The sequence below is a fragment of the Daucus carota genome, chromosome 3 (genome assembly GCF_001625215.2).
Source record: "Daucus carota subsp. sativus chromosome 3, DH1 v3.0, whole genome shotgun sequence".
Taxonomy (NCBI): domain Eukaryota; kingdom Viridiplantae; phylum Streptophyta; class Magnoliopsida; order Apiales; family Apiaceae; genus Daucus; species Daucus carota.
Window position 1 is genome coordinate 29,511,445 of NC_030383.2, and position 19,590 is coordinate 29,531,034.

A 19,590-nucleotide genomic window follows, 5' to 3' on the forward strand; every position below is an offset into this window, starting at 1 on the left:
TAAGTGAACACAAATCAATTCGGGGTTGAAAACTTATACCGGTTTCAAGTCAACATTCTCCACACTTCATTTTTAACCTAACAGCTTCATTTTTAACCTAACAGCTTCATTCTTTGTTTCGATAACTTAAAACTTTGAAAACCTGTGGGGAAATTTCATTTCCTTCTAATCACAAACTTGTGCGTCGCAATGTATATCCACTTCCAAATTTTGCTCCACTATAGTTCAGATCATTTATCAAAAAAAATGCAGTGATCATTATTCATACATTCATACATAAATCACAATACGAAATGAACGTACAATGTCTCCATCTCCTTCCACGTCTGAAACCTTATATCCGAAAAACTCAATAATAGTTTTTGAAGCAGTGCAGCTTCATTAAAAGCCACAAAATTAAAAATAAGGGGACGGTCTTCCGTCCCAAAACTATTCTTTGCCCTTCTTCCTTTTTAAGTTGCCCTTTAGCTTTTCCCCATTCTGTACCTTTAATACCTGAGAAAGAGAAAAAAACTAAGTAGGCCAAAAAATATATATATAAGAAAACAGTAAGGGAAATGAAAATGTCAAACACCAATGTTTGGATCTTTTTTATTAGAGGGTTTGCATGGCTGTAACTATTTCAAAATATGGAATTTTCACATGTTTTCCTCCTGATATGAACGAACGGGAGTCCATCGTCTCTTAATTCAATCATGCATAATCTTCCAATAGTGAAAAGAACAGCATGGCACCATTAGTCTATGCTAAACTGCAGCAGACCAGTCCATAACAATAGCAGGAGAACGAATTGCATTCAATATTAACAATGGTGTTGCAGAGATATAAAAAACAGTACATTAATATTTAACACCAAGGCCCTATTAGCATTTTGAGATATTTCGAGACTTTTATATAAGTTAAGAATCCTCCAGAGGTAACCATCAGTGTTTTAATGAAGCTGATTTAGCAAAAAAAAAAAAATCACCAAAGTTTTGACGGAACTTACAGTAGTTAGACCATAATAACTAGTAAGCCGTTGCCCTTTGGATTTACGCCAGTATATCTGTCTTCCAACTGAGGAAAATGGACCCAAATAAAGGAAAATTCCAACTGAGGCCATCTATTTTTTAATATTAAAAAGGCTGGATTAAAATAACAATAAAATAACTTACTTGGCGTTCTTGGATCTGAACCAGGGTCTTCCTGCTTACCCTTCTCACTTCCGCCATCGTCCACTGCATTAAGATATCAATAATCATGCATCAAACAACTACATTCTTCAAATGTGAACATCGGAGATTTCATTATTGCTATATGTACTCTATATGAATGTATGTACTTAGAAAGATGCTGCATGTATGTACTAACCCCTGTCCTCTAACTGACTGTTATCATTCTCAATTTCAAAGCTATGGTCATTCGCTCGATCAGCGTCATTCTCACCCCCGCCATCGTTCGCTGCATTAAGATATCAATAATCATGCATTAAGATATACATGCTACTCTACTTATGTATGTACTCTATATGAATGTATGTACTTAGAAAGATGCTGCATGTATGTACTTACCCCTGTCCCCTAACTGACTGTTATCATTCTCAATTTCAAAGCTATTGTCATTCGCTCGATCATCGTCTGACAAAGTAACTGGAGGAGGTGAGGGTGAGGGCCTGCGCATTGAACTTCGTTCCTCATTCCTCCCACTACGAGGGTCATTCTCACCCCCGCCATCGTTCGCTGCATTAAGTGGAGGAGGTGAGGGTGAGGGCCTGCGCATTGAACTTCGTTCCTCATTCCTCCCACTGCGAGGGTCATTCTCACCCCCGCCATCGTTCGCTGCATTAAGATATCAATAATCATGCATTAAGATATACATGCTACTCTACTTAAAAAGATGCTGCATGTATGTACTTACCCTTGTCCCCTAAATAACTGTTGTCATTCTCAAATTCAATAACATTGTCATTCTCAAATTCAAAGACATTGTCATTCTCAGATTCAAAGACATTGTCATTCGCTCGATCAGGGTCTCACGAAGTAACTGGAAGAGGTGAGGGTGAGGGCCTGCGCATTGAACTCCCGCCAGCATTCACTGCATTAAGATATCAATAATCATGCATTAAGATATACACGATACTCTACTTAAAAAGATGCTACTCTACTTAAAAAGATGCTGCATGTATGTAAACATCAAGATGTACTTACCATTCTCAATTCCAAAGATATCGTCCTGTCTTAATTTTTTATTCGCAAGAAACAATTTCCATTTACACAAAGACAGCTGAGTAATGCTCAGCTTAGTAATGCTTCTGCTTCCACGTATATCTGATGTATCCTCTGATGCTTTAATAAACCTATAAATATTTGTAAGATTTATATTAAACAGTGAAGAAGAATCTAAAACGCTATCCGAAAAAACGGTCTCTATATTCTTATTTTGAAAAGATCCATACTTAGTTCTCAATACTAATTCGTCGTCATACAGATTATGCTTCTGCTGAAGGCGCGTCATGTACGCCTCGGCCGGCTTTCCGGCATTCCATTCAGCAATCTGCTCCTCGAAAAGATCTTTGTAATCTATGTTATGACCACCTCCAAGCTTCTTAAAGGGTGGAATTTCACAAGGCTTCCAAGTGAGGGATCTGAAATTATAATCTTGTAATACCGGAAATTGGTCGCTGCAATTATGGGGCATGTGATGCTGCACGCAATTGTATCCAATTAACGGCACCAGATTCCTCACTGATTTCAAGTCTCCCGGCCGAGGGCACGCCATCTGTTTATATGGTGTCCATGTAATATCCTGGTCATAAAAAAACGAGACAGTCATTTCAGCTACACAATTCTCCATGAGTAAACTAATCAAGAATTAATCTTTAACAATTGCATCATTGTAGTTTCCAGCTGTAAGTCATTTCAGAAATCACGTGTTTAACATATAGGTAATAAGAATCTGAGAAAAAAGTTTCACTATACGCTGGATTAAACTCTCGAATGACCTGAATTTCGTGGTACAGAAGTAGAGAAGACGTACCTCGTCAGAAAAAAACGCAATCGCCGGCATATCATGTGTGGCCCAATGGTTGCGTGTTTTTCTCTTAATTTCACCCACTATCCACGGGAGCAATGGAGCTCCCTTTATAACGTCTGGAGGATAGTTCTTCAAATTGATTCCCAGCATATCTTGGATCTTTGGGATCCGAACCAACAAGAAACCCTGTCAAACATTTAAACAAACACATTTAAACAAACGGAGCTCTCAAATAATTAAGTATAGACAAATAATTATTCAACTTACCAAGACAATCCAAAGATTGCCATCAATATGCTTTTTCTTGCGTTTTTTTGTACTCTAGTCCGTGCTAGAGAAAGGACAATAAGGCTGCTCCCAATGCATAGGAGTCAATCTCGTCCACATTCTCTACCAAATGGACTTTCTGTGATATAACTGAATGATGATTATTGGTCGGACAAATGAAGTACTCACACATAATGAGGAGCACCGCTATCTTTCGGACATTAAAAAGTCGACGACCATCGCGAGCTATATTTTTTACCTCGTCAAATGTCAACATTTTCCTATCTTTAAATTCCTCTCCAAAAACCCTCATGAATGCATCTTCGTCGAGAGATTTTTCATATATAAGTGGTTTGCCCTGAATGGGTAAACCAGTTAAATATAGCACATCCTCGAGTGTAACACCCAAGACATGGCCAGAAATATCAAAAGTATGCGTATCAGGGTCATAGTATTTATCTATGACGGTGCCTAGTAAATCAGATAAAAGATCGGCCCCCTTGATATCATTTACGAGAAGGAGGATACTGTTGGGATTTTTCGTTAGTAGATCTTCCTTAAATTGGGCATCCAGAGATTCCCAAAAATCTGAGATACCTTTGAGTCTTCCCGCCCCTCGTGCAAGTTTTCCAACCCCTGGTGCAAGTTTTTCGACCCCTTGTGCAGCTGCCATATCTGCATAAGAGAACAGCCCTGTAAGTCTTTAGAACTCATATGATATGTTGTGTGCAGCTAATCAATTAGCACATGTCAACTGTGGAAATTGTCAAATGTTGTTAATGTATCAGTATGGCGCACAGTCTGTTAGATGTGCAGTTTGCCATTTTGTCACTTCAGTCGGGGTAAGTATTTACATGACTTTCTTCTTCTTTTCGCCATTCAGTATTCACATTATAGTTAGTTTCAGAGTGCAGTACTCTGATAAACCAAGATTTTTGAATAGGAAATACGAAACAGCTAGATTTCATTTTCAATATTATGCAATACTACTGAAATTGGGTGAACTGCCAGCATCTTCAACTCTACACTAAATATAAGCATATTACTCAAATTTCATCCAGTAAATTACCATAACCATATCATGCAGGTACCAGCAAGCACTGTGGGGCAGAAACTCAGCTGCTAAGTCAAGAACACTTGAATTACTAGACACTTTTTAAGGACTTATTAATACTTGTGTCCTAGTTACATGTATAGACTTTATTAAATTACTTCCGCATGAGTTATCTATGAATAAGCATTTTTGGCAGGTTGTTTGTTTGAAAGGACTTCGGAGTTGATGTTTTAGGACGAGAAAAGGTTCTTTTTGTCATACAGTGGTTGTAAATCACTGGATTTATTTGCTTGAATTAATGTTTTGTCAAATTATGAATCACTAGAATTTGGGGTAGTGAATTGAGAATGACATCCTCAATTCACAAATACATGCAATCAGATAAATTTGGGGTTTCAAATTGGGGATTGAAAAATTGGTGGTTTCGAAATGCAATAAGGACTATAGTTACACAAACCATGTTGAATTAAAAGCATTAAGCAATACACAATAACCTAACCAAGCCAATACAAAATAGAAGCAAAATAGAGTTTGTACATAGGGGTTCAAATTAGGGGTTTTGTACTTACTTTGAGAGAGTTCCGGAGAGAGAGCGATTGAGACAGTGAGAGAGTTCTGGAGAGAGAGAGAGCGCCGGAGATTGTTCGTTGGAGGGAGAAAGAGATGGAACCTAGAGAGAGAGCCTGTGAACCGTCTCCCCAATTGGTAATTAGACCGGGCAATTTTTCACACTACACGAAAACCAATTTATTTCACTCCTATCATATCCTTTGGGATTTGAAATAATCAGTTCTCAGTTAAGATGTCACCAAGGTTTATAAAACCATTCAGTCATATCTTCTTGAAATTCATCAAGACACATTGGTAAGAAGAATTAGAACATCATCAAGACACATTGGTAAGAAGAAGTAGAACATCGGTGTTTTGTCCAAGATTCTTTTCATTCCTTACCGGCAAGAAAAAGAAGGCCAGAGGAGATGTTGGTTAGCAAACGAGTCATAAAGAGCATGAACAAGAGACACCTCTAACCGAAAACCAGTTACATTTGTATATATCTTGATTTAGAATCTCCAGTATAACATAAAAATTTTAAACTGAGATATGGTATTCTAATCCTTTGTATTAGAACATCAGTGAAAAAACAGAATAATGGTGTTCTAGTCCACGATTCTTTTTATTTTCTTCCTCAAGCAGAGGACCTTGCCGGCAAGCAAGAGAAGACTAGAGGAGATTCTGATTTAGCAAACCAGCAAAAAACATGAACAACACTCTTCCACGGACTACACTTATCATCCACACCACCACCCACCACTTTCTTCCCTGATCAGTCGTTTTTTTCCATCTGATTTTCTGATAACGAAACCACAAACTCTTCCATATTCTTTATAGAAGTCATACACAGAATCCAAATCGTTGAAACTCTGATTTAGAAATGGTTTCTTCGAAGGATCACACCGCGAAATAAAATCAGCTATTGTTTTTAATTGATCGTCCATAGTTTCATCGTTGTCCTCCAGTACTATATTAAACACAACCAAAAAAGAAAAGATAGAATAGTAGTTCTGAATACAGATGTTCTTGGTGTGAAGGATACAAAAATTCATAAAAAAACTGATGCAAATTACCTTTGACGTGATCATCAAAAGCGTTGTCCACATCTTCACTCTGCATCGTGTATATATTTTGATGTGAAAAAGAAGATGAAGGAGTGGTGATTTGACGTTGATTAGTTTGCTTACTGTAATACACAACTGCAGAATTTAAAAAAAAATTAAGACAACAAGAAATCTCATATATATATATATATATATATATATATATATATATATAAAAGAAAGTTATATGGAGTCATATAATTTTTAGAGTCCTTGGAGTCCCAATATGGGCCTTCCATCTTGTGTTTCATCCAATGGTTGTTATATTTTCTGGATTAATCTTTTATTTCTCAATTTTTTATTTTTTTTGAAAACCACATGTGCGTTTTTGAACAGATGTTGCGTGCGTACGTTATCAGGAAGTTGCAACTGCCGTAGAGTGTTTCTAGGAGATGTACCAGAAGAAGTGTCATGCACCTACGAAACATTTTTCTTTTTCATTTTTTGAGTTTTTGTTCTTTTATACTCGGGAGGCAATAGGTTTAATACTGTGATCAATCTGTGTAAAGTGTATAATGTCTAATAACAAGGCCGAAGGAAGTAAGTATTTGTAGGATTTTTACTGCATCTTGTGTTCATTTGAAGTCCTGTACTGCATCGTCTTTTGTGCACAGCATATATATGCAGGACGTTTTTATGGGTAATGTATTTGTCTTCTGGCGTATCATCTATACAAAGTAATGGTGGGTTTTTCGTCCTGCACATGTTCTTGGCTGTCATTCACTGTGTTCTGCACATGTGATTATGTGCTGCGTTATAATGTTGATTTCGCATTTTAAGTTTTGCTCATGTGCTTCTATGCTGCTGTTGTAAGGTGTAATGAAATATTTTTTTTCATGGATAGGTGCTCAAGGTGTCTCCCATATCGAGAGTTCAGATTCAGAACATTCATACAGAGATTCCGATTCTGAAACTTCTGAAAGTGATGAGGATGTTGAAGAGGAGATCAATCTAGATGTTGAACGTGAATATCCTAAAGTGTCTGCTCCAAAAGTTTTCATCTCGCCTAGTGGTGCTAAAATATATACTCCATCTTGTGACGAAATTTATAAACCTTGAACGAACCAGCATTTTCCAACTCTAGAAGATGCATTTCTTTTTTATCGGGAATATGGGAGGCAAGGTGGGTTTGATGTTCGTAAGTCTGGTCAAAAATCTGACAGAAGGGGTAATGTCGTTTCCAAAGTCATGCAGTGTAATTGTGGTGGCAATCCTACTCCGGGCAAACTAAAGTCTAAAGATGATATGGTTGCCAAGAGTTCGCAAGATAGGAGAACAACGTCTCGTAGATGCTTATGCGAAGCTCGCTGCTTAAAGCCGCAGGGCAACGGGTTTTTGTTGTCATGAGTTTTGTGGAGGAGCATAACCATCATCTAGCAGTCGGGGGGCTGAAAGTATGTTTTTACGATGTAATCGTAACGTCTCTAAAAGTCATCAGAATTTTATTATGGATTGCTCTCATGCAAAGATCGGCGCAACAAGAGCTTATAATTTAGCCAAAGAGATGGTTGGCTCTTACGAGAATGTTGGTGCTACTTGCTCAGATTTCAAAAATGTTGCACGTGATGTTAAGCTTGGAATTGGTGAGCACAATGCTTGTATGATACTTGACAAGTTCAAAACGAGAATGAAGTCAGAAGATAATAAGGCTTTCTTTGACTACAAGATGGATCGTGGGTGGCATCTTACTGGCCTTTTTTGGACGGATGCAATAGGGCAAGCTAATTATGAGATTTTTGGTGACATTGTGTCCTTTGATCCTACGTTCCGCACTAACAAGTAAGTACTTGTTCACATCTTTTATTAAATATGTCCTGCAGTTTATATGCTTATATTGCAAAACTAAAGGAATTGTAAATTTTTTTGTATGCAAGATATAATATGGTTTTCGTCCCTTCACCGGGGTTGATAATCATTGGAAGAACATAACTTTTGGGGCATCTTTGATTGCAAAAGAGGATTACAAGAATTTTAAATGGTTGATTAATACCTTTAAACATGCAGTGGGCCGTGCACCAACATGTGTGATAACAGATCAATGTCCTGCAATAAAAAAGGCAATTCAAGTTAATTGGACTGAAACAAAACTCAGATTATGCATGTGGCATATCATGAATAAACTACCAGCTCAGGTTTGATTTTCCAGTACAATTAATTCATATTTTCTAGTTAAGCCATCCGAAATATTGCTTCAAATGCTTACAATTGGTAAACTCATTTTTCATACAGATTGGTCCGAAACGTGCTACTGATAAAGTTTTTATGGGCAAATTGAAGTCAGTGATTTATTCAGAAAATTCTTCACCTATACAATTTGAGGAAGGATGGGCCGCGGTTATATCAGTTAATGAATTGCAGGACAACAAATGGCTGGCTGACATGTTTAGGAGGCGTAGAAGTTGGATACCTGCATACTTTTCCGACATTGAAATGGCTGGATTGTTAAGGACCACTTCCAGGTCTGAAAGTTCTAATTCATTTTTCCAGCATTTTTATGAGCGTGGTGACACCCTTGTTGAGTTTTTTTTCAAGTTTTGAAAGTGGTATAGACAAACAAAGGCTTCGTACAATAGAAGATGACAGAAATTCCCGCAAAACACCAAGGATGGAAACTCCATTACATATTGAAAAATATGCTGCCCAAGTTTATACCTTGGCTCTCTACTACCGTGTGAGGGAAGAAATTAGAAATGCTTGTTTTCATACTACCATGCCTGAAATGTCCCGAACCGATGAGATGCGGTACTTTACATGCAAAGATGACTTGGCCAAATGTCAACTATTTAAGGTGCCTATACTTTTAACCAAAGTCCATACATTACGTTTCGCCCAATATGCAACTCTAATTCTGTTATTTGTCAGGTATCTGTGTGCCAAAGCAACCATGACGTCGACTGTAGTTGTAAATATTACAACCGGTATGGCTATTTGTGTTGTCATGCCTTTGCTGCATTACAGCATTGCGGCATTCAGTCAATCCCGCGCAAGTATGTTAAAGCTAGATGGACAAAAGATGCATTAAAAAATCACTCTTCACTTGGCTCAATTGAAACTCCACCAAATTGTGACAAGGCCGAGCGGATTAAACACAAACGTACTAGAGCATGTTTTGAATTTCAACACTGTTTGGATATGGCTGGTGAAGACGAGGACAAGATAGATATGGTTAGGTCCAATTTGCGAGATTTGGATTCCACATTTCAGAAAGGATTGGAAGATGCCGACGTGCAGAGTCAGGCAAATCGGGTTGATGCTTTTATTGGCCCCATCCCAGTCAAAGAGGAAGGAGTTAAAAATCCAAACCGTAGCAGAAATAAAGGTTGTGGCACACGCTTGAAAAGTAGTTGGGAGATTTTAGTTCAAGCTAAGGGTCAACGCACATGCAACATCTGTAACAAAACCAAAGGACACAATGCACGCACGTGCCCCACTCTAAAGAAATAGAGTCATGACAATTTGGTGTTCTACATTTAGTATGTAGTCATATTCTGTTCGTGTAAGATGTCTTTTGTAGCTTCATCTGACAATTCTCTGTTATTAATTTATATTGTGTTATGTGGCTTGGAAAAACCACGGATTATCAAGTGATGTTTGGTTTTGAGATTTAGTTGTAATAATGGTACTTTTGTTCTGGTTTAAGTAATGTGTAGAAGTATAGGAGTAATGATTTTAATTGGATTTGTGATTTCTCTTGTTTCAAATTATTTTACTTGCATTCTGCTTGGTAATGTGGTTTTATAAAGCAACATAACTTTTTTTGCAAGTAGAAGCCTAATATTGATTGTATTTTCTGTGTATATGTAGGTTTTTGTTTTGTGGGATACGATAATGGTTAGTTTATCGACTCGATATTTTTTTTAATTTGGATGAATTATTGATGTTTATGTGTGTTTTAAGTTTATTTCGATAATATGTGTATTATCCAGGAGATTGATTGCAAATGTGGGGGGGGGGGGGAAGATGATTAGCAGAATGTCGAATAATGAGAGGAGTAAAGGCAAAATGTACTATGCATGTCCTAAAACAAAGGTAAGTGTCCCTGCTTCCTAACATGTGCTACTTAACATTTGCATGATTTTATATATATGAACATGTATAATTGCTAAAATCCAGAGACAAAGAGAGAGTACACAGCATACTAGAGAGTACAGATAATTTTTTTTTGGTTTTTAAAATATAATCTATCTCAATTGAAGATTTGGTCAAATTCCTAAAATAGTGAAACATATTAATCTAAGCTAAGCTAAATCAAACTCAGCGAGTTTAGATTTTTGATTAGTTTTTTTAGGTATAATCTATCTTAACTAAAGTCAAAACACACGAAATATATGCAATTATAAGATTAACATAAACATTTATGCTAAGCTAAGCTAATGTAAACTTTGTATTATGTCAGAAAACGAACAGGAAGGGGAAATGGGACTGGGGCTGCGGTAATTTTTTGTGGGAGGATAAGTCTTGTTCTGGTGGTTCTTCTGGTTCTTCTTCTGGGTCTACCCAACCTTCAATACCCCGTGGCTATTCTACTCCAACCACCTCTGCAGAAAAGCGCGTTGAAGCACTTTCACAGGCCCTAGAAATACAGCAAAATGCTAATAGGGCCTTGGTGGATGTTGTTCGTAATCTTGCGAAGCTTCCTCTTGATGATTAATTATTAATATACTGTTAAATATGATTAACAACATTTTTCTCTAAATGCTAAATATTAATTTACTCCTGGTATTGTGGACCGTTTGGCTGTTTTTTATATCGCTGTTTTTATGTCGCTGCAACACAAGAATTTGAATATTTTTGCGGGTTGTTTGTTTAGCTGGAATTAAATTAATAATTGTATCTATGCTTGAATATTTTTATGTTGTTGGTTTTTCGTTAACTTTGTTGGTATCGTAGTCTTCTATTATTTTAGGTGTTTATGATTGCAGTGACGTTGAATCTGTTTGAACACAAAAGTTGAGTGGAAATACGAGGTAAATCATTCCATTTAAATTGGTAACTAAATCATAGTTCTTACTAATTTTTGATGCTATTTTGTTATATAACATGTTACATGTTTCATGTAATACAACAATAAATATTTTTTTTAATCTTTGTATCTATTGGCTTTGATAGAAGGTCTACATGTCACTGATGCATTGTTTGTTGGCGAGCTTGGCTTTGCCCAATAAATCACCTTGGCAAATGTGGTACCTCCAGTCCTCCACATTGTAAGTGTTGTAGGTGAAAGTAGTGAGAGGCTATGATTTTGCTGGTGGAAGCTTGGAGAGAGATTCCAGAATCCAGATACACTTGATGAAGTTTCACCGCTTTCCGAGTCCCAATCTTTTTTCGAAATGTATTCCTATTTTGTTTGTTTTCAATTATTAGTGAATCTTTTAAAAAACAAAAAGATTCATATAGTTTGATTCTACTACACACTGAACTTATATTACTGTTGCTAGCCTTTCCAATATAGAAACCTAATTCATTAATATACTCCAAATGTGCAAATGGAGATGAACTAGATGCATTGAGAATGTCGTGTATAGGCAGTAGAGTATATTAAGCTGTTATATCATATAAAAAATTGATATATTTGGATGAATTGGATCAACACAGACCTTATATATCATATTCTGTCATTTCTCTATTTAAAAAATAATAATAATTAAATCTCATAGTTTTCTTAATTCAGCGTGTTTATTTTCTGGGCAGAAGTTCCTAGCAAAGGACGCTATGCTTGATAAGTGCATATTTTTGTATATTTTAAATGCCTAATTATTGCTTGTTCTCACTTATTTATTTGTTTATTTGTTTTTTTTTAGGAAATTTGCAAAAGCTTGAAGAAATAAAAGAATAAAGCAAAAGGGAGAAAAAGATGGGAAGAAAAGGATCATAGGGGAATATTCTTAAGGAAGCATCTAGATGGGACACCTACACCCCCCTCTACCCTAATTTCCCCTATAAATACTCATCTCCCCATCATGTTTTAACTACCTAGGATTTCATATTTTTAGTAGCCTCTTTTTTATGTAGTAGATCTAGTAGTAGCACTCTAAATTTGTAAACACTTTTATTATATCAATACAACTATTCATTTTTGTTCTTAAATCTTGCTCTTTACTTTTACTTCTAGGCTATGAAATCTTTCTCTAACCACATGAGACTCAAAATTACTTGTGGATTGAAAGGAGCCTAATTATATGTTTTAAGCTTGCATTTTTTAGTATTTAGATTGAGCCCCTTTTAATTCTCAATATTATTAGTGGGTTCAATGGTTCAGTATTCTAGATTTTGATTTTAGCTTGTAGTTTGATGGGGGTTTTGTTAGAGACTTGGTAGATAAGCTAGTTTTGAAGTTTTGTGTGATTTGGAGTTAGTTTAGTAAGATTTGGTGTTCTCTTTGTTCTTGATTTTGGGGCTTTTGGGTCTAAATTTTATTTTATGATTTCGAATTGAGGTTAGTGGGTTTATGTTGGAAATATTATGTTTAGACTAGATTTAAAATTTGGTGTAGTTTAGAGTTGATTTGGTTTGATTTGGATCTTGTTTCGGTCAAGAAATGGGTAGTTTAGAGGCTATTTAGTGTAGAAATTAGTGTTAAATTTGGTTTAGAGGTTAATGGGGTTTTGTTAGTTATATTTGGAATGGCTTAATTTTCCGGTTAAATCAATTTTCCGGCGAGATTTAGACTATTCCGGGCATCTCCATTGTTTCCGATAAGATGTTATTTATGTTTGCCGTGTTCCGGCGAGATTTTGATTTCTGAACTTTAAGCAGTGGTTTGTTTGTTTGGTTTCTTTTCTTGTGTGACCACGCGCGTCTTTACAGATACACTCACACACATGGCCATTTCTTTTTTTTAACCTTTACGACTAATCATTACCCAGGTTACCCAGGCTGGTTTATGTAATCCTGTTTTATTTTATTTGATTTAGCTGGCCGTAATTTCACTCTCATTTTCTTTAGTTTCTTTTTCATGCATTTTGGTTAATTATTTGTTTAGATTATATAAAATAGTTTTAGATTGTTTAATTAGTTTAACGTATGACTTATTTGTATCAATATTCTCCTCAAAATTAATTGGTCTAATTTGATTAAGTTAAAAATTAAGTTTTCGCGAATATAACTTTAGTCCTTGTGGTTCGAATCTAAAATATTAAAACGTGATCGTGCGCTTGCGATTTCAAAATCATATTTTGAGCACATCAATGCTCCTGGCTTCAAATATACTCGCTCAATTAATTCTGGACCTCCTCAGATGAGCAAGAAAATAAGGCCGCTATGTTTGGAAAGCTTGATCATAAAAAGCCTCCTGACCGGATAATTGAAACTGCAACTACGGTTTCTGTAGTTGTTTTAAATGATATTAAAACAAGGTAACATATATAATTGTGTAGAATGCCAAACCATGCAACCTGTAAATTCTGTATTCTGATAAGACTTTCAGACTTTCAAAAAAGAAATTTGGAGGAATACAGCTGTGAGAATATTCTGAATTCTTATGATTCTTTTGTATTCTGTAATTTCTTTTGTTTAATATCTATTCATCTTGTATGATAGTCTGCAGGTATATTGTGATTCGACATGTATCTGTCACTTCTGCGTAAAAAACTTATCTATAGGGAACTTATTAAGGCAGATGTGCACGAGCTTGATTCATCAACCACTTCCTTCCTGCTTACTCGAGTATAGCCTCATTGACAGAGAGAAAACAAATCCATGGCCAGGTTATACAGACTGAATTTTCAGCCAATAATTTCATCTCAATTCAATTCTCTATATGTATGCAAGATGAATCTGTCGACCGCACAATTGATTTTTGATGTGATTTAGAACAAGAATCTCATAAATTGTTTTGCAGGTTGAGGAAAAATTAATACTGAACCCAGTGCAAGTACTTTTGTTGCTGTCCGATCTACCTGTTGTACATTGTACATTGCTGGCTTGCTGGAAAAATTTGTAGAGTATATAGATGGAGCAGAAGCACATTTTGATGTCAGCTTTGGGGGTGGTAATAGGAGTCAGGATTGTATTGGCTTCGGGACATATTGTGAGCAAATGGACTGGTGGTGCTAATTCCGCTTCGAACGCGGTTACACCCCAAGCTATGGAGGAGGAGATGCTTAATCTCATAGTTTATTGCAGAGATAGCAAAGTCACTTTCGATAAATTTCCCTATTATCTCAGGTATTCTTAAAAATTTTTGTATTTTAAGCTTTTTGTTGTGTTGGTAACTTGATATTATCCTTATGTACTAGCTTATTCGGATATTAATATCGAGGTCTCATTCTAATTGTCAATATCTCCCTTACTACCAGAGTATAGTTAGAAATTGCTTTTGTATTGTAATTCATCATGCTAATTAGACATTTCTTGACATTACAACATTGAGCAGACAAGGGTCTTGCTAACAAGTTCTGCATTTGTTTATCTAAAGAATTTCTAATTTGCAAAGCACACACGGAACCTTGCTCCAGCAAGTCGAATTATCTTGCTCTCAGGACCAGCAGGTTGGTCTCCTCATAAATTTTTATGTGTTGTCATACACTAGAATATTCTCACCAGGCTACCTTTGTCTGATTTTGTAGAACTTTACCAACAAATGCTTGCAAAGGCGTTAGCTCATTATTTTGGAGCTAGGCTGCTGTTGTTAGACATTACTGACTTCTCGCTGAAGGTAAGTTGGTTCTTCGATTTTTTTAATTATTTCCTCCCAAAGTTCACACTCAATGTCATTTTCACATATTCAAAAAAGGTAGTGTTTCCTCATCAGTAGTGTTTCCCATTGCACCGAATTATTATTTCAATGTTCAGTAGATTACTTATTAATAGAATCACTTTCATATTTATGTATAGTTTGCTCTGTATAGTTTTTATATGCTGCGCAAAATATGCAATGTATTAGTACACTGTAGAGTCTCTGTCAATAGCCATCAATGTTTATGGTAATCAAAATAAGATATTTATAGATTTGACTAGAGTCTAACATCGGACAATTTTAGTTTACAATTTTATAAAAAGAATAGAAATTAGCTCACCTAGAACTAGAAGGTTGTCAAGTTGACACAAGTTGGTTCTTGAACTTCTCTTTCCACTTGATTAAATTATAATTGTCAAATATTTTAGCTTGCAAGACAGATGAAGTAGAGTTGTTTGTAGGACTGCTCAGGATGTATGAAATTTAAATTTTTAATTCATTTTTATTAATCTAAAATTTTAAATATAATATCATTTTATTGTTCTAATTTTATTTTTGTCCTTTATTTATATTATTATAAATTAATATTAATTAAAATTAACACTCAAAATATGGTATAAAATTAAAAAAATATATTATATATGATTAAAATTTAAATTATTTTATTAAAAAATGTAATTTAAAATATAATTATCTTTTAAAATAAAATAAAATTAATTCCCCGATTCCCTACATGGATCCCCGTTCCCCGTTCGGGATGGGGATCGGGGGGAAAATTAATCACCGTTCGGCACATCATAAGCTACATCAGCACACTCATTTTTCACCCTATAGAACACGTGCGTAATTACTCTTTTAAAGAATCAATGCGTTTGCTCATAGTTTTATTGTAAAATTATGCATACAACCAAAGAAATATTACAAAAAATTGATTCAAGAATATAATTTACGTTCAATACCACAGCTTCGTTCTTTAGGATTCAAGCATTGGCATCTGAATGGGTGAACCACTTATTGCTACAAGCATAGAACGTGAGTGCATAAATCGTAGACTGAAACTTATATGGTGACATACTCACGATCCGGTTCGAAAACTTCCCTAAAATTACATTTAAAATTCATATTGTTGTCCAAGATCTTAACTTGTCATGCTTATTTTGAAATAATAACTAGTGATGAGTCATTCTATCCAAAAAATCTTATGGAATGTTTAATTTATAGTGATGTGTCACTATGTTTGGTGACACTATGAATAATTACTGAAATTTATAGTGATGTGTCACCTGAGACATGCTCTCTTTGCAATTCCATTTAAAGCACTAGGAATACATTATATAAAAATCAGATACTATTTTGTAGATCACAAAAATGTATCATAATAAAATAATACGAGCAAAGGGCACACAGTGCATGCTTGAAAGGCATATGTTTAGCCTATTTGTAATTAAAGAGGTACCAACTCAACTCTGATAAGAAAGCAAGGTAAATAGCAAGTACTGTTGAAGGAATCCGTACGAAGAACGTCAAGTGATTTATTGAAATTATATGTCTGAAGAATTTCAGGATACTGCTGCACACCACTGGAAGAAGTTCATTAATATGTTCAAGCCTCAGTGTATAAATAATCTTTTGTAGCACGTCCAGAAGTCCAGAAAGTATAAAGTTTTAATACTTTATTTATTCAGAAGATTCCATACTATTGTTCCTAATGAAGAAGAACTACAAAGACAAAGAATCGACGAACAAGCCACGTCTCAAATGTTTATTTGATAAAGAATATTTAATTCAGCTAGATACAGATGAACCAGACAGTACATTTGTGTGTCAGCTACTCAGATTAAATGTTCTGCATTAACTATAAGTGGCCGTTCAATCAAGACGAAGATCTACAGCGTTTAAACATGTCTGGAGTCCCTGCTGCTTAAAGAAAAGAATTATTTAAATATTTCTTTAATCACTTCACTCTTCAAAATAATTAAATTGGTTGTATAATTTATTTATTAAATTGATTCACCTTCGAATTAATTTAATTTATGAATTTATATGATTAATGTAATTAATTAAGTGATTATTGAATATTTATTTAATTAAAATCAAGTGTTTACATACATATAGCAGTCGGTATGACATTATTCAATAATGTCATACCGTGTCACTCATCATGGCATTGTCAAAATGACTTAGAAATGTCATTCTGGTGTGTTTTGTATGGTTTTATCATTCGGTATGAGTTTCCTTAGGTAAGTCATACCGTGTGCACTCACATGACTTCCCCTTGTATGACTTAAGAAAGTCATACCGTGTCAATCAGCATGACATTCTTAGTTAATGTATATGACTTGTGTTGTATGACTTAGAATGTCATACCATTTGATGCTCAATGTCTTATAAAGTCATACCTCTTTATCCCTCATGACTTTAGCTAGTTATGTCATGCCAAATGACCCTTGAAGGCCAAGGAAATTAAGTCATACCGTTTGTACCAGTATGACATTCCTTTTAAATGTCATTCCTTCCTTCCTTTTGGCATGGCTTTGCTTTGTAATGTCATTCCTAAGCTACTAAGTCATTCCTTTCAATGTCATACCTAGTTCCAAGTGCTTTGCCTATATATATGGCTTCACTTCTTCATTTCTATGTTGTTCAAGCATTGTAAAAGCTTTCAAGTTGTTTGTAACTTGCAATTGTTATATCCACAGTTTTCTGTGCTTTGATCACTCGGTTGTTTTAATCACTAAACTAGAATACATCCTGTCGAATTTATTCTATGAACTTTAGTGGACATTAAAACGAACCTTATTAATTATATAACGACCTAAAACATTGTTATATTAATTAATTAAAATCTGATTAACAAGTTTAATTCAAATCAGATTATTCCGCCGCGGTTTTTTAGTGACGATTGTATTCAACCCCCCCTTCTACAATCGTTTCAGGACCTAACAATTGGCATCAGAGCGGTTGATACCATTTTCCGTATCAGATCCTATACATACTCTGTAACGTCCAAATATTTTTTATTCGAATTAATTTTATTCCAAAAATTAATTTTGATTTAAAATATTTTTCTTTCAAAAATCCAAATCTCATCCAAACACTATTCACTTCAAATCCTTAAACATGAGTACACAAAAGATCAGTAGCATTAAAATCCCACCGTTCAGCAAGGAACACTTTGGCCTATGGAAGAGGCACATGTTCCTATTCCTCCGCACTGCGAACAGAAAATACATCGGGATTTTGGACAAAGGTGTTACTACTCCGATGAATGTCATATTAGCACACGAAGAGGATGGTGTGTTAATACCTCATCAGATCATTCCGAAAGAACTTTCTGAGTACACAGATGAAGAGAGTGAACAGATGAATTTAGATGATGCTCTTCAACTAATTTTGGTTGAATCTCTAGATCAAGTAATGTACAATGCTGTTGTAAATTGTACGAACGCCAAGCAAATCTGGGATACGTTAGAGATTATCAATGAAGGCTCAGAGGAAGTTAGGGAAAACAAGAAAGAGATACTGATGGCTCAGTATGAACAGTTTGGTTCCCATCCCGGTGAAGGGATTTCAGAAGTATTTATCAGACTTAATAATTTGATAAATAATTTAAATCTGAATGGGAAATTCTACGACAAGAAAGAGGTCAACATGAAGTTTCTCTTAACCCTTCCCGAACATCTGGAACACAGAATCACTGCCATCAGGGAAAGCAGAGATCTGAATGAGATTTCTCTGGAAAGACTCTACGGAGTTTTGAAAACTTATGAACTGGAGCAAGTTCAGAGTAAACAGAGATATGGCTGGGGTAAAACACAGAACCATTCGAGAGCTCTAGTTGTTGAGTCACCTGTACTGGAAGAAAAGAAGAAGGATGTTGTTGTTCCTTCTAAGACTACTCAGGAATTTGTTGTACCTGAGATGGGTCAGACTGCTTCTTCCAGTGGTGACGAAGAGTTCTATACAATGGAAGAGCTTGAACAGTTAGAAGATCAATCTCTATCCATGTTTGCCAAGAAGTTTGGAAACATGAGATTCCGGAAGAACCCTTCCTATAAATACAAACCTACTGTTAGTAAGTTTCAGAAGGGAGGCTATTCATCTTCAACAAGCAAAGGAGGATACAAGACTGGGATGGTGGACAGAAGTAAATTTAAATGTTTCAACTGTGGTGAACCTGGACACTTTGCAACTGAGTGCAAGCAGCCCAAGGTTCAAGGAAAGAGAAAGGATTCGTATGATGAGCTGAAGAAGAAGTATGATGCCTTAGTAAGAAAGCATCATGGTACTTCTGGAGGTCAAAGCTTCAAGAGCAAATCATATCTAGCAGAAGGGAAAAGCTGGGATGATACAGATAGTGATGAAGAAGAGCAGATTGGGAATGTTGCTCTCATGGCTAATGCTGGATCATCTTCACCTCCTCCTGCTGGAAGCTTTCAGGTAGATCCTACATGCCCTAAACTGTTTATGCAATTAGGACTTGAAAGAGATGATGCTATTAAAAAGATGAAAGCTGCCAATCTTAAAATTGATACTTTAGTCTTAGAAATTCATGCTTATAAGATAAATGAGATGAAAGTATTAAAACCTAAAATAGAACAATTGACTATGGATTTAGGATTACAATATGCTAAAGTCAAAGTTCTAGAGAAAGGTGAGATTGCTTTAAGACTTCAGCTAGACGAAGAGAAAGTTAAGTGTAAAGCCTTTAAGGATGCCTCCACTATAGTCAAAGAACTTAATGATAAACAAGAGATCAAGAGAACTGTTGGAATAGGTTTTGACTATAACAAATCCGTAGGTAAGGCTAGTAACATTACTCCTTTTAAGAAGAGTGCTGAGGAAAGAGGGATTCCTTTTGTTTTGAAAGATTCCCTTAAACCTTTGTTTAAAACCTCAGAAGCTGAACCTCTTTTAGAGACTCC